Below are 16,563 nucleotides of genomic sequence, written 5' to 3'. Positions count from 1 at the left end.
ACTTGTGAGGCTTAACATATGTGCTGTAAGACATGATATCTCCTACTCATCATTTCTCAATTTGTGTTAAGCAAAAAACTCATAAAGGTTTTAAGCGTTTCGTCAATACAATTTGGAATTATTATTAATATCGGTGTTGTCCAGACGAGCTCTACAGTTTCTAATCCGTTTTGAAAAATACATTATATAGCCGCGAACAATAAATATAGAAATGAATTGAACAAGAATAAGGTTCAATACTTAAAGTTGCCACGGAGCCACATCACCAATCGTCTCATTTAAGTATATATTTAAACCATAATAATTATTAAAATAACTGTGAGTACATGTTTCGTCTTACTCGTGTGCGTTAAACGTTCATACCTACACAATTATGTAGTAAAAGCCTCTCCGCATACATGTAAAATAACTTGTATTTTAATAAGCAAAAAATAAAGGTTGTTCTACTAAGAATAGCGGTAAGAGAAATTTTTCAAAATGTTGTATTTGGTTACCAAAAGATTGAGAACCTTATACTCAAACGTCACCAATATACGCTACAATTCACCACGAAATCCGACTTCCTGGAGTTCTCCAGGCCGGGGAGTACACTAGCGCCGGAAACTGAAGAGTCAATCTCAGATAGATAATCCAGATCATGGTCCTAAGAATGAAATACGTCAATAATTATGGTGGGCTGTTAAGACCCAGCGGATCGTTTATCTACTAGCTTGGTCGAAATGTACGTAAACATAATATACAATCGGAATAATTTATGGGAGCTCGGGCTCTTATTTTTTCGAAAATCGCTTTTTCCGCGGGTACCTATATATTATATTCAAACAGCGTTCGTATAAAAGTACCTATTACTCCGATCTGGCCTTGAAGTCTAGTGAGCTTTATCAAATTATACGCAATGGTTGTTGTATATTCGTAATAATTGTCGAGATATTATAATACTCGGGAAATCTCATTACGAAAAAAAAGACCTTTATCGGACTTTAACCGTCCCATCAACATTTCGGAGTAAATAGTATTATTTCTACCGTCGACGTAGTGTTGCATAAAATCATCCTTGCCGACTTGCACGCAAAGATACAGGTTGTCCAGCAAATATTATCCATTGCGATATCTCCTGAGAAAATAAGTATGATATAAATGTATTTATTTTTTTTTATTGTTGACTCTCAGAGACAAGGATTGCATATTGTAATATTTTGTTTTGTAATATTTAGTTAAATTTTTTGGCGCAAACGTTAAAAAATCTATTTTTTTATTTTGAAACGGTACTGAATAGTCATCCATTTTGTAGAGTTTATTTTTCTGAAAATGTCGACCTCTCAACGGGCAAACAACCGATTTTTGCCCGGGCCCCGAATCCCCCTCTACGACTAGTGGGTATATAATCAAGGGACACCCTGTATGCGTCTTAGCGCAGTACAATAATAATATAACAACGACTGAAATGTATAATAATATATTAATATTATTATTACGACGGCGACGACCGGAAAACGCGTATGAGTTTAAATCGACGTGACGATGAAGTTTTTGGACTTGTCATCGATGTTTATTTTTGATTCGTTTTTTTTTTCCATAATAATAACCCACACAAACAAATTATTATTATTTTTATAATATTATATCTTATGCGTATAGGAATACGAATTTCGGCGACGTTCGACCGGAAACGATTAGCGGCGGCGACGACGCGATGCTGTCACACGTGTGCGGGGGAGGAAGTTTTGAGCGTCTTCCCGAAAATAAAAAATAAATAAAACGGCGCGAGCGACGTATATTATTATAATATAATAATATACGCGCGGCGATGATGGCGAGCAGTTAAAAAAAAAAATTCGTAAAAGCGTCTCGAACACCCGCCACATAATCATATACTGTTTCTTGCCTGTTGTAGACGCGCCCGCTCCGCGGTAAAGCACTTAACGCCCTTTTTTCACCGTTTTTTAGCGCACGTGTTTGGCTGAATTCCGACGGGTTAAATAGACGGTTAAAAAAAATGACTAAAACCAGTAGTGATGATATTATGACAATTTGATGTTTGTCACCGAAATTGTTTGCTCTCCACAATTTAAATATGTTCCGCGCAGTATATAAGACTCAGTGGTGCCAAAAAAGTGGCCCGTCCGAAATTTTTAAAATAAAACAAAATATTCGGAGAATTATTGCTCAACATACATTTTTAATTTTTCAATAGTCAATAAAAGGGGAGAAAACATGTAGATATCTTCTATTTGCAACAAAATTATATTATTCGATTAAGATTGACATTATTCGTACTTTTATAATGGGTTTACCGCTGGGGAAAATAGGTTGGGTCATCACTGGACTCAGAACGTTTAATCGTATAGAAATTAAAACAGTGGCGTCCCAGACAGTTTTCAAGGGGGGGGGGAGGGGTACAAATTAAAATGTTGATAATTATTATTTTGTTGACAATGAGAGTAATTTTATACATTAAAAATTGTTATGGTGGCGAATACTCCTTTGCCCCCCTCCTCTCCGTTGGGACGACCCCGAATCAAAGAGTACCTCCGCCGAACGTACATTTCATTTTACTATATAATTCTACGATGTAAGTACAACAGCGCAGGCGCAGTGCGGGGGCACTCAGAGATTATCGACAACCCCGCGACACATGTGCCGTTCACGTGTGTGTGCCCAAGACCCCGAGGAATACACCATTTCTGTCGTCGTTTTATGGCCACGGGCGACTCCTCATCTGCGAAGGTAGTTAAAACCCGGTATACGGTTGCGACTCCCCGGTCCGGACTCGTAATATGTAGCGGCGGTCGTCTCCCGTGAAAACGCCTCACACCCGAATGACGGTTATTTTTAAAACAGAAACGCATATTATATGCTACAGGACAGGGCAGGACAGTGCGATGACGACCCCTCAAGTATCCGAGTGTCAAAAACCGTAAATGATTCATTCGGTACGGGGCCCTGTGCGTCGATACAAATTAAAGACTTTTGCGAACGAAACTTTAGTTGAAGTCGATAGTATTTTTGAAGAGTATATGCAGGCTATAAAGTATGAAAAACGGACTGAAGATGTGTGGAAATTGGTCGACAAAAAAGATTATGACATTGAGCCTGAACAGTTCAAAAATTACTCGTTAAAATTTTTATTTGGATGCGTCGAAATTAAACAACAAATTACGCGGCACCCGCAGAAAAGGGCGGTTTTCAATTTGGAAAAAAAACGCGAATCACACTACAGACACTCAAATGGTATAAAAATCCGAGTATTCAAAACCGGTGTCTTAGAGTTCGATTAAAAATTCCAAACATCAAGACCCGAATAAATAATTAACTATTAATGACACGGCGGGGCGGCCGTGTCCTGCATCGTGCCCGTACCACCCTGTATATAATATACTATCATACGCGCCGCTTTATTTATATACCGCGATGGTATATATGGTCGTGCGGTTTCGGACGTTTCGATGAACCACGGACCACGGACGACCAGGCGGACATCTCGGACATAACAAAATATACGACACAATGGGCTGTTCTCCGCATTAACGCAATAACGCGTGTCCGGCAACACATAGTCGGATTTCAAGAGAACGTGACGATTTTCTCTCCTCTCCTTTTCACTCGATCGCACCAGTCGTATACAGAGGTCTTCACGATATGGTTTATTACACGTCATTGTTGTACGACGACGACGAGCAGTATTTGTGATATCATTAAGTACCCTAAAATGTATATATATATATATATATAACTAACGATCGTGTATATAATATCTTATGTGTATTATATTATTATCGCATTATATTATTGTCGTTATTGTTATTGTAAATTATGATAATGGCGATATCTATGTGACGCACTACGATATTATTATGAACGAGCCTTTTCGACCCGTCCGGCCGTTGAACGAAAAAAACACGACCAAACCAAATATTATATACATATTTTTTATTCGAATAACGCTGCGTCGCATTTCACGCCTTTTTTTTGCCACGAAAACCAGTGGACCATTTTTTGTAAATATAATATACGTATACATATATATATATACCACTTTCAAAGCGTGTCGCATCGCTGCAGTCACTGCACACGTGCAACTGAAATACGAAAAAATATATATATTGTCTTAAATCACATTGCCGAACAATAATAATAAAATTACACATTGTTCGATCATGTATACTCGTAAGACCTCGTCGAGGGTATGCGCACTGCGACCTATAGTCGCCATGTGTTTTATCGTATAAAGGGTGTGGTTCGCCGAGCATACTTGCCCCCGTTTTTTTAAGAACGAATCTATTCGAATGTTCTGATTTTTATGGATTTTTCACCGTAGTGGATAATCGACTCGAATATGTTGAAGTACTTACATATTATTGAATTGTTGAATATTGTTGAAGAATATATATATATAATGTATATTACAAGAATCAAAGAGTTCGGACAACCATATACGCATTATTGAAGAAAAATAGGGGGTGAGCGTGATCGGTAAATCGCCCTGTATATACTATATATTATTACGTATTATAAACTACCCTTATAGTGTATTATATTGTACAATAATCTGTACACATATAATATGTCGGTCGCCCAACCTCGTTCCTTCGACACGTGTGACTGAAAAAACACACGAAACATGTGTGTCAAATATTATATTACCTCCACGATTTAGGCCCTTGGAATATGCGTCCCATTATTATATTACAATATACTACGATATATTATACTGTGTCGTATCCAATTCTATTTTAAATAATTGGTGAAATACGGAAAAACGCGAGCAACCACGACAATATATCGTTATAACTATTGCACGACACAAATAATTATTTACTCGTAATATGGCGTGTGTGTGATGTGTTCGATTGTTTGTTGGCACTTCCAACACGGTCGTCTTGTGCAAAAGTCGCCAGCCTTTGTGTGATTATATATATATAATATATATATATTATGGGCACACAATACTTTCACATATTTTTACACTGCAAACATAATCTCATATTTTATTGACACCTCTTCGCAAGACGCAATGTATTAGTTTATAGTCGCGGTAATAATCGCAGTTTTATTTTTGAAACGAACCATTAAATTTTTATGTCTGTGAGATCATTCGTGATTCATTTCAGTAAACACGAGTAATGCCCGCAGTCGACTTATTTTTAAAGATATAATAATTATCATAATCGTCGAGAAACATATTATAACATTACAGGAATCGTTTAATGTAATTAAAAAATATCTTTTATTTTTCAATAGGTAGTTTAATAATTCAGTGTATCTAATTATAAATAATTGTGATATATTTTTTAAACGATGAGTGAATGGAAAGCGATGGCCCGAAAGGCTATTTTATAATATTATCCATTATATTATAGAATGTATATATATTATAATTTATAACTCGGATTGATGTAATTATAATTGACGAGAGTATAGAGGATTATATACGAGTATTATGGTATACAGCTATGATGTACAACTATTTGTTGTACACGCAATCATACCAAATACGTTACAGTTTCGATCGTAAATCCAGCGACACTCAACGATGGGCTTAAGACGTCGTAAATGTGCGGCACAAAATAAATATTGTAATGTTTTACGGAGTAGATTTTTTAAATCAAACACAATATTAGATCGGCGCTCTCGTGTCAGGCGGCACGTCGTCGTTTTGGAACGACTGAACATTTTGAGATTTCCCAAATATGTCGTGTCGCGACACGTTCGATAAGGTACGGCTCAACCGATAACCGCTTCTGGTTGCGCAGGGAAAGAAGCTTTTCAGATAAATCAAAAAAACACTGTTTGTACAATTCGACGACTCGAGGGGTCTGATGTTTCGTGAAACCAACCATCGGAATATTATTGCGAAACATCGATTATAAGCGCAGTCGCGGTATAGGTATATACACTGTAGGCCGTAGTCAAACTGGTGGGGAGGGGGGGGGTGGAATATCCCGTTCAGGGCCCTTTCGGATGTTTCACACAATAATGGTGTTGGTAAATCGAACGCACAATCCTCATCCCTCCTCCGTCTCGACGAAACCATTTAACCGGTAACCAGTGGATAGCGGGACCCCAAACAGAACCGGAAGAATACCGGATTTTTTGAAAATTTTTCCATCATCCCCCGCGCTTTTGGGTATAGCTCCCGGCGACCGTCGCGGCGACGAGACTCCCGCGCAACATCATAGCAGCAGAAATAGTATAATGATATAATAATATAATACGTTATACGTGAAATCCGATATTAGGCGATTTATTTTGCAGGGTCGTCGGGTCGTCGTGTAACGCCAATTTGGGGAACGGCGCAGCGCATATTATTACCTACCATTCGACGTTCGTTATTAATTATATATATTTTATTTCGTGAAATATCGCACCCGACACATCGTTATAACGCATACAGCGAGAGTGGCTCGCATTATTATACACCCCGCGCGTCGTGTTTCAAATAAAATATTCGCCGGCCATGTTTTAATGATGCTGCAGACGGATAACCCGAGCATATATATATATATATATATTACTGTAATGATACGTACCTACCTACATATTATTATTGTATTATATCATAAAATATACCAACGAATGGTTTTTCGTTTTTATTCGTCATATTTCTTCCCCGTCCGTCGGGGTGCGGTGGTGCCGCGATGTCGTGCCATGTGTGCATTACGACACACGAGGGTATATATGCAGTGTGTGAGTGTGTGCGAGTGTGTGTGTGTGTGTTACGATGACCGCTTTCGAGTCGGTAAAATAATGTTTACACGATATAATGCACCGTAAAATTGAAAAAAAAACTTGCCGGAGTGTACGATATTGTTTGGGTAGGTACTTTGGCCCGGGCTCGGTGATGGTTATTCGTCGGGAGATTAGATAAAAACGCCGTCCGATTTCGGTGTGATTATCGTTGGTCTCCCGAGTGTAAATAGAAGCACACGAAAACCGATATCTGTATTTTTACATCCAACGTGGCTGTTATTGATTTACTCGATCGTGAGTGCGTGCACCTATATAATAATGTAATATCCGAAACGTCGACGAGTAAAGTGCGTATATACTATAGGTACATAATACATAATGTGGGCGCAGTGTTTTTTGGGGGAAAAGGTACACATTACAATAATGCGACATAGGTATCACCGAACAAAAGAGTGTAGATAAGAGACGTACACGGTCCGACATTCGGTCGTCACCGGTGCGTCACCCGCAAGCGATGCCTACACCAAACTTCCCCGCCGAACTCGCGTGACACTAAAATCAAATTTATTCAGTTATATTATTACAAAACAGGCTCATCACGAGAATATTGAAGAATACACATAGTAATCTGCTGAAGTGCAAAGAAATATTTTCTATTAGGTATGAGATACGTGTTATTCGTTATAGTCGAACACATCATATTATTTTACCATGGATTGGATGGTTACGGCCGTAGGTATAGTTTGTAGTTTGTGCAAATTAATGGAGTGGAATCGCATAAGTGGACCGAGAAGGAATCATCAGGTTTACAAATGAAAAAAATAGCGAAGGTCCATATCGAAGGACTAACTCGTCCGTAAATATAGGAATATTTTAATACTCCGATTATATACCTTAAATACTTGGGGGCAGCCGGTTTGTTTCGCATATCATAGTTATCACGACCACTTGTACGTTCTAATCTCAGCAGAATTTGCATATCATAATCAAGTGTAAATATTATTATCAGTAACAGAATATAAATTAGCAGACAGTCCTCGGATCAGGGGTCACCAAATGGCAGACAAGAAAAAAAAGCAAAATATCATAATATCATATGGGTGCGTTCTAGTGTTGTCGTTTATCGTTTCTGTCCATCGGTTTTTACCGACGTCTGCAATTTTAATGGCTCTCGAACGATTTCCAGAATGTGGCCTTTCAAAAACCCTAATTGGCGACCCCTGCCTTGGATCGTATTATTATATGCACCGCACATGATCTGAGATTCAGACATCTCGCTTATTTTACGATGGATATCTGAGGCAATTTAGCGTACCTGCATATTATTATTATTGTTGTACTAGTTCACTTATACATTTATGCGTCATATAACTCATTACAACGTCCGTCGATACGCGACGACGATATCTGTTTATTGTCCGTCCTACGCTCGGCCGTCACGGATTTAATGGTTTTATCAACACCCTAGAATACTATGTATGATGCGCGTCATATATTATACACATCGTCTGCACATCGTCTCGGCCCGGTGTTTATCTACGTTATTATTATTATTATTATTATGTACGCTCTGTACACACACACACACACACACACACACACACACCCGCGTGTGTTATAAAATAGTATATTTACGTATATCATACGCATGATACACGAGCACGCGCCTCCAACAATAACACAATATAATAATACATATTATTATCCCGGGATGGTCCCTTATCATCATCGCGCTGCAGCATCGGCGCGCACGCACGCAACACCTGTTTGAGTCCGTCAACCACCCGGCGGCGGCCAACCCCCGGAAAAAAACCCACCCCGCAGCGCGCATGCACACCCCTGTGTGAAAGACGCGAGTCGTTTCCCTAAAATAGCTTGCCGAGTTTATAACGCAATGTTTTGAGCTGTCCCGAGACGAGGGGTACACGGTTTTTACATTTCCATATTTATAGGTACCTCGTCATATTGCAGTGACGATTGAGACGACGACGACGACGACGACGACGAATGACGGACGGGCGTGTGACGGAAGCGAGATTTACATTATTTTACGCACTTTATACATATATACATATTATATATATATATATGTGTGTGTGTGTTTGTGTGTGTGTGTGTGTGTGTGTGTGTGTGTGTGTGTGTGTATGGATTGTAGGTCTAAATACCTGTTGGCTGTTCAAAATCGTCACAAATGATACGAGATTAACCCCACTGCTGCCGATGCTCCTGCCACTGCGATTATAGACGGCGTACAAGGATTAAACAAATATAAAAGCGAACACGAGATAAAGAAGGTTAAACAAATATACCTTATATATTATTATACCATCAAATATTCGACAAACTGTATTTGATTTAATATATTATTATTGTGTCTCGAGGATGGGCATTTTCCGTCTGGTCTGTGGTGTTTACACACAATACGTCAACGAACTCATTGCGCACCCATCCATACTAAGTAACCACCCAGTCTGTAGTCCTAGGCGAGACAACAAAAGCTCACTTAATGTAGGAAGTGATATTTATTGTGTCGTTTTTATTTGTTCGATGTAATTAATTAGAAAAAAAGTTATAATACTTTTAAAAATCTGATATTTTTACGTCTGCCAAACTTAAATAACTTTCGATATATTGGTCTTCTATTGAAAAAATAAAAACGCCACGACACAGTTGAAATTCTGTTCTAATAGTGGTGAGAGATTGGTTTCTCAGTTATGAATGCAGCTTTCTCGGTTCTTTACCGAACGACACATTTTGTGTTATGTTTTAAATTAATATTTTAAATGTCATAAAATTCTTAATATAATAATATTATAATACGATCGCGGTATATATAAAGAGATGTTTTTCTGAACGGATTTATTCCCTCATAATACCTATTTCGAACGACATGGCGTCGCCATAACCGGTACCCGTAAATCGTAATAAATAACACTATTATTGAGACATTATACGTTCGAAACTCATCGCATATACATAAAACGCATTATTTTTTAATCGTTTAATTGGATTTTGACGATTATAATAATATTATGTTTGAACGAGCGGTGTCGGTGTGTATATTGATATAGGCTTAAAAACCAGTGTACAGATTCTTTTTTTTCCCCTAAAATCATTTATTATATTTACCTACTTCACTTGTGACTTATTTCGCTCTTTTATAACAGAACCGTTGCGGTGTAGTCGCGCTTACACGTAATTTATTACTCGCGTGCATTTATCAGTGAAACAAATTCTATTTCAATTATTATATTAAAGTGTGCCTGCACATATTTTGGATAATAAATATTTAATCGTTTTGAATTTAATTATTATTCAACTATTAACGATAAGTGTGTGTTTTGTTCGTACGCGTCTTATCGAAAACATATTACCTACGTTAACATTTTGGACGAACGAATATAACTTTTTTACGACCGCGAACGGATATATATATAGTTATACACGCCGGAGTCTTGAATTATTACAATATTGTTGTGATACACTTTGTCATAGTCTGTGACTGCGAGTGGCTTATAATATACATGTATGTATGAATAATGGTTGTTGCCCTGCCGACACTTGAGGACATATAGGTACTCAAAGGTCAGCCTAACGATGGAATCGTATAATTTTACACGCTCGTCAACAACGGACCCATCCGCGGTGCAGTTTATCGTATTCGTATATTATGTATTTCAGATTAAAAAAATATTCATTCGAAATATACACGACCATTAAACCATCAAATCAAGTGACTACACTCTTATAATATATTATGGGTTATAACTCAATGATACGCGGTCTTGATGTTTGGTTGCCGCGGTCATTGAGTTAATTATTATTGTTCATAATAATATACATAATAAAATATATTATATAAGTCGCACTATATACGACCACAAACACCATGTGATAAGTCAGCGTGCGGCGTGTGTGTGTGTGAGATTAGCATGTGAACGGAGCTCCGATCACAATTATTATTTTCACAGTATAATAATTTAATTTCGAGATTCAGTGAGCTGTCATCATATTGAACTCGTAAAAACCGTATCGTGTGACCGATTCACATTATAAACGCCGAAATTTATTGTCTGAATGCGAGTCGTTACGAACGTGCATACATGGTTTTAGGGAACGAGAAACACATATTATATTATAATAAATTATACGCATGGTGTCGATGGAAGTCAAACGGTACAAAGAGGACGTTTCGTGATGTCCGTCCGTCGAGATGGATTTGTTATTTTTCCCTCCGAACCGGATATACTATGATGTATGCTTGAAGACATCATGACGTGATGATGTGGTCGCAAAACGTCTCTTTCTCGCTGTGGCATATTACACACACACTATACCTATATAATACGGTGTTGTATGTAGACGGACTGCCGGAGGATGAAAAGATTACGTCCGGGGCACGTTTGCGAATCGTAACTCGAGACGATTTTATTTGGTTTATACGTGTGATACAGACTGAAGTATGGGATTTCGAGAGCATCGACGAGATGTGTCTACGACCGAGGTTTGAATATTTAAATGCGGTTTTATCCGACATCAATAATTATTGCCCATAATGCGAGTCGCACGAACCATAATGCTGTACTTACACAAAAGAATAAGTTGCGATTATAATTATTGTTGTTGTCTGTATAAATTCATATTCAGGTTTACAAATCGCACAGGTTAGTAGTGTGTGTAAAAATTCGAACTAAATAAATGTTCATAAAACCGTACGATACTGTATTATACTGAATTATTAATAAGATTAGTACCCACACGTCTTATCTATTATATGGATTGATGGTTCGGAATTAATGCGTCCGAGCTATATGCATGTATATAAATAATATTTTAGGTACTAATATCTTATTGTGGAAAAACATATAATATACTGCGGAGGTTGTCATGTTATCACGACGATAAATTTATGAATCTTCTTTATATGTGCATGTAGGTACCTATATATTAATGTGATAAATATGAGCTATGATCAACGTGGGGAGATCGAGGAGATGGTGTTTAAATGTGTTACAATTTATGGCGGCGGCCACTACATTATTCTATGTACGTATGCTGCAGCGGTGTTCTAGGGAGTAGGAGAAAACGACTGGCTAATGAATTATTTTGAGCTCTGATTTTTATTTATACGTGACAGAGCCTACATCATTTCCAGAACCCAATTAAACTGGAGATTTATAATATTCCCGTCGGTATAAATATATATATTGTATAAGCACCGTGAAGTTTTCTAATCTAATTACAAGCTCTGTATACTTAAACTTTTGTATTTGCAGGTAACGTCGTAACGGCATCGGCTCTTTAAAATCTCGATTAAAAACGCAATAATTTAAAACCAAGCTCCATCAAAAGTAAATAACCAGCTGTAATCTGTATCATGTAATACATGTAACGAAATAATCTATAAATAGGGATACACAACTGTAATCAAATATTGCCTGCGATCATATGCGCCTAACTCAATTCAGTCAACATTTAGTTACGAACAAGAGAAACAAAAAAACAGTTCAATTTATTGTGCAATATATAACATCTATTTGAATATATTTGTATATTATAATATAAGCCTGCATAAAATTAGACTGTAATATTATTGTTGTTATAACTCCAAATTTTAATCCAATTCGAATTCTCAGGGTATGATATGTGTTAAGGGTGTATAATAAAATGTCTATCTTTGCTGCAACGTGTTATTGTTTACACCGTGCAATGTGTTTTCTTGCGCGCAGGGTTGACATGGTCCACATTTTGGACGTTTCGAGAAAAACAGATGGCACCGACGATCGACCCCGCATGTGTCCTCCGATCGAAAAACAACGTGCGATGATTTGCGCTTAAATGCACTTATACGGTGCTATACGTATGTATGGCTATGTGATGTAAACTGTACAGCCTACAGGGACCTATTTATACGCACTGTAATATATTGCTGCCCACAGCCGCCAATGTCAAATCCGCTTTTACTCAAAATTTCAGCTGATAAATGGTTATAGTGTCTGAAAGCCTGCGGTAAAAATATAGTCTGGCTAAAAGTCATCTCAATTTTTTACGGCCGATTTTGCGTCGGTTGCGGTTTAATAAATTCTACACGGCGAAAAATATTATAGTAATTATTAGACCGGCAAATTTTCAAACGTCTGCAGCGAGCGGCAGCAGCAGCAGCAGCAGCAGCAGTATAGTAGTCTACAAGTGGAACGCACATGCAGGATATTTAGAGGGATCCCGCAGGACTCGAGCTATATCATAACAACGTCGCAGTTGTACGCGCAAAAAAAAAAAAAAATGTATAAAATTAAGCGAAATGTGTGAGCGTAAAATCTTACTTGGCGAGCTGGTCGACTGCGGTCTGGTCTGTTATTATATGACGTGTATAATAACTCTGATGCACACACTCTTGTGGAACGCCGGTCGTCAGGCGAATTCGCGGGACTCGACGAAATCCATGGTCGAAAGGCGTATATTATTAGACCGGTGCGATGATATTTTATACGCAGCCCACTATTCCGCAGATATGTGGGTGGGTTATATCGATTGTGTGCTGCAATAATTCGATCTGCCTGCGTAGGCGCGCGTATCGAGACGAAACGGCGAACACGATGTGTCGTACGCGCACCGTTCGATTGATTTTTTTTTTGCAAAAAATTATTGTTGTTTTTTTACGGAAAGAAATCGCGATCGAATGCACACCGGCGCGGAACACACGAGCGATACGGTCGACGGGTGGACTGTGTCTGGCGTGTGGCACACGATGATAATAATAATATATAAACACACTGTGGCGGCGGTGGCGGCGGCGTAAGTACTATTCTTGTGTTGCGCGCCGCCGCGCTGTATTATCCTTTGGCCAGAGTCGGGAAACGCGCCGCTGCCATTGGTCCGCCGCGCCAGGGTAAACGGTCGCCCTCCTCCTCCGCCGCCGCCAGCGACGCAGACGCCGGTCGTGCGTACAAACTGAATAAAAATAATAATAAAATAAGTATAAATATTATATTTACTTTTTACATAAATATGTGATTGGACGCCAAGTCAACGGCGACCGCTTCGGCTGGACATTTCCAATAGGTACATAGTACCTATATTATGTGTTATAGTAAATTTTATTTTAATATGAAATTTCTAATGAGAAAATTTCAAAAATTTCTCTGAATTATTGTAACACGTCCCGTGCATTCGGACTACAATAATTACGGTGTTTATGTATTCGTTATTCTATTATAGAAATATTTTCAGATTTAGTGGAATTCTACAGGTCTATTTACGTTTAGCAGCGTTTACCTTGGGTTTAATTTAATAATTACTGTTTTTCATGTATTCTAAATGGAAATATTTGTCGTCATAATTGTGTAAGCTTCGATAGTGATGAGTATCGTTGTCTACATATTATATAGGTTAGGTTTATCGGTATACTCATTATAATGCTCGATAATAATACTGTATGCATTTTAAAGTGACCAGAGGGTTGAAAGTTGGAATGTTATTAAATATAAGATATCCAGGGAGAGTTGTGGAGACTGTAGTGGTTGTAGATAAAATTACCGACTACCGTAACCAGGGGCAGGTAGATACAATATACATCTTTAATGTGTTTAAACAAATAAAAATGGAACCTCCGTTTCAGCTGTTATTGTTATTTTTTTATCGCCCATCAAATACTTACCAAGTACAAACAATTATACTTATATAAAATATAGGTAAACGAGGTTAGTAGCTGGTAACTGTACCGTAGTCGAACTGTCGAATGGAGTTGAGTAATACATATGAAAGGTGTTGATGTCTATAGTGCAGGTTTGAAAAAAAACAGCTTTTTTAAATTAAACAAAACAAACGTTTTTATTCGTTTAAAACCATGATGTTAGATTTTTTTTAAATAACGGTTTTTTAAATGTTTTAAATTTTATAAGTTTAAAACTTGTTTGAATATTTTATAAAATATTTTGGATTGTAAATTGTTGACGTTGCTTTTTTAAAAAAAATCATTCATTAAAAAAAAATTAAACTTCTCAAAAATGTAAATCAATAATTTTTAATATTTGGTGATCAAAATATTAAATTGAACTATTTTATTCGAATTGCATTACTTGTTGTAAACCTTTTGTCTCAAATACTTTCCTGCCCTGCTATATAATGTGTATAGGTACTAATAGTTATATTATACGCGTGGTTTGTATCGGAGCATTACTGCAGTTAATTTTGTATGAACTTAAAATATGTAATATTATTATAATAATGTAATATTGTATCGGACAGCAGTAAATTGTATTGCATCTGTACCATAATAGATACGTAATGCTTAGAGCTAATGTAATTCATACATAGGTGACATGTAAAATAAAATTAATACGATTGAAGATGTGTTAAAATGTTATAAAAATAATTAACTATTTCGAAATAACAATCAGTGCGTATACTAAAAAAAAATATAAAATTTCACGTTCAGATTGAAATATTCAAAAAAATAATAGTATATGTATATTGTATACCCTACTTACATTTATTTATTCATAGGACACGTTTTCCAAGAAGAAGCTGGTACTCAAAACGTTTTTTTTTTAAATAAGCTGCCACCACTGTGCAAGCTTGCAATTTTTTCGAATCCAATCAAAGAATTTTTTTTCACTCGAGCACACTAAATTTTATCTTGGTATTATATATACCTACCCATACTATGTGCACTTCCGACTCGTCGAACTACTTAATATCCTATTATAATATGTCTGGAACATATTGTCTACATATGAAGGCTACAACACACCTGTGACAAGATTACGTTTTTTCTTAAACTTTGCAATAGTTTTCATATTACATCTATGTATTATACAATATGAGCACATCGAATATCACCGTAATGTTTCAAGAGCAGTATATATATTTATTATAATTTCAGGCCCGTGGTCGTACTGTTTATAATTAATAATTTGGGTAAATAAACGATTTAATTAAATTTTTTATATTAAAAAATAATACAACTTTGCGAAACACACAACGATTACAAATGCTCACAACATCATAAATGGCCCCCACCATAATATTATATATACTGTTATCTCAATTTATACGCAATACGCGCGTTACGAACTTTTTATGGTTATATTATACACTTTGCAGCAGCAGTTGTAGTTATTATTTTCTTTGACCAATAGATGATTTACTCCGATCGAAAAGTCATAAGTCAATAAATAGCAGTCTGCTTATTATAATATAGGTGTGGTATAAATTGTTTATATATAGATAATGATTATATCGTTTTAATATATTATACAAACAGATACTAAATATATAATGTACCTAATATAAAATTCAACTGATTCGTTTCCCCGACATTGTGTAAACGGTTATAATTGCCTGAAATGAATGAACTTTTAATTATCAGTGAATATAATAATACGATTTAGTAAATATTTTACACGGTCATCAATCAATTTAATTATGGTTCATATATGTACTATATACTATAGTAGTAAATAGTTAATACGCTTGCAATACATGAACATAGAAAACTCATATTAAATTGCACCCGTTATAATAAAGTAGGTAACATAATGTTATAAGATTTGTGTGTTTATTCTATTATCAGCTAAAATTATGTTGTTGTTTTTTTTGAAGTCAAACATTTTCGTTTTTAATATTTTATGTTGTCATAACAGCCGTTATAAGAACCCATGATATTATACAACAAAGAACAAATAGTATTATATTAAATTTATTACATTAAATTAAAAACTGAGAAGTTTGCATTAGAGTTTTTAAAACCCTATACCTACTTGGATTACCGCAGATTATTAAGTACACATAAAATAAAATAGTTTAAAAATACTTGAAAAATCATAAAGTTCGAAATTGAATGGCATAAAATATGAAATTCTCATTTCTCAT

General features: G+C 36.4%; 1 protein-coding gene across 1 annotated transcript in view; it reads right to left on the bottom strand.

Moving 5' to 3' along the window:
• The window catches only part of LOC111028793 (fibroblast growth factor receptor 4-like), a 37,661-nt gene extending 24,173 nt beyond the window's left edge, over positions 1 to 13,488 (bottom strand). Inside the window, exon 1 of the mRNA XM_022307550.1 lies at positions 13,014 to 13,488. The gene's annotated coding sequence lies outside the window, so the exon portion shown is untranslated. The remainder of the gene's footprint in view (positions 1 to 13,013) is intronic.
• Between the last annotated feature and the right edge of the window lie 3,075 nt (positions 13,489 to 16,563).

This window comes from Myzus persicae, unplaced genomic scaffold (genome assembly GCF_001856785.1).
Source record: "Myzus persicae strain clone G006 unplaced genomic scaffold, MPER_G0061.0, whole genome shotgun sequence".
Classification (NCBI taxonomy): Eukaryota; Metazoa; Arthropoda; class Insecta; order Hemiptera; family Aphididae; genus Myzus; species Myzus persicae.
This window is presented reverse-complemented; position numbering and strand designations above follow the sequence as displayed.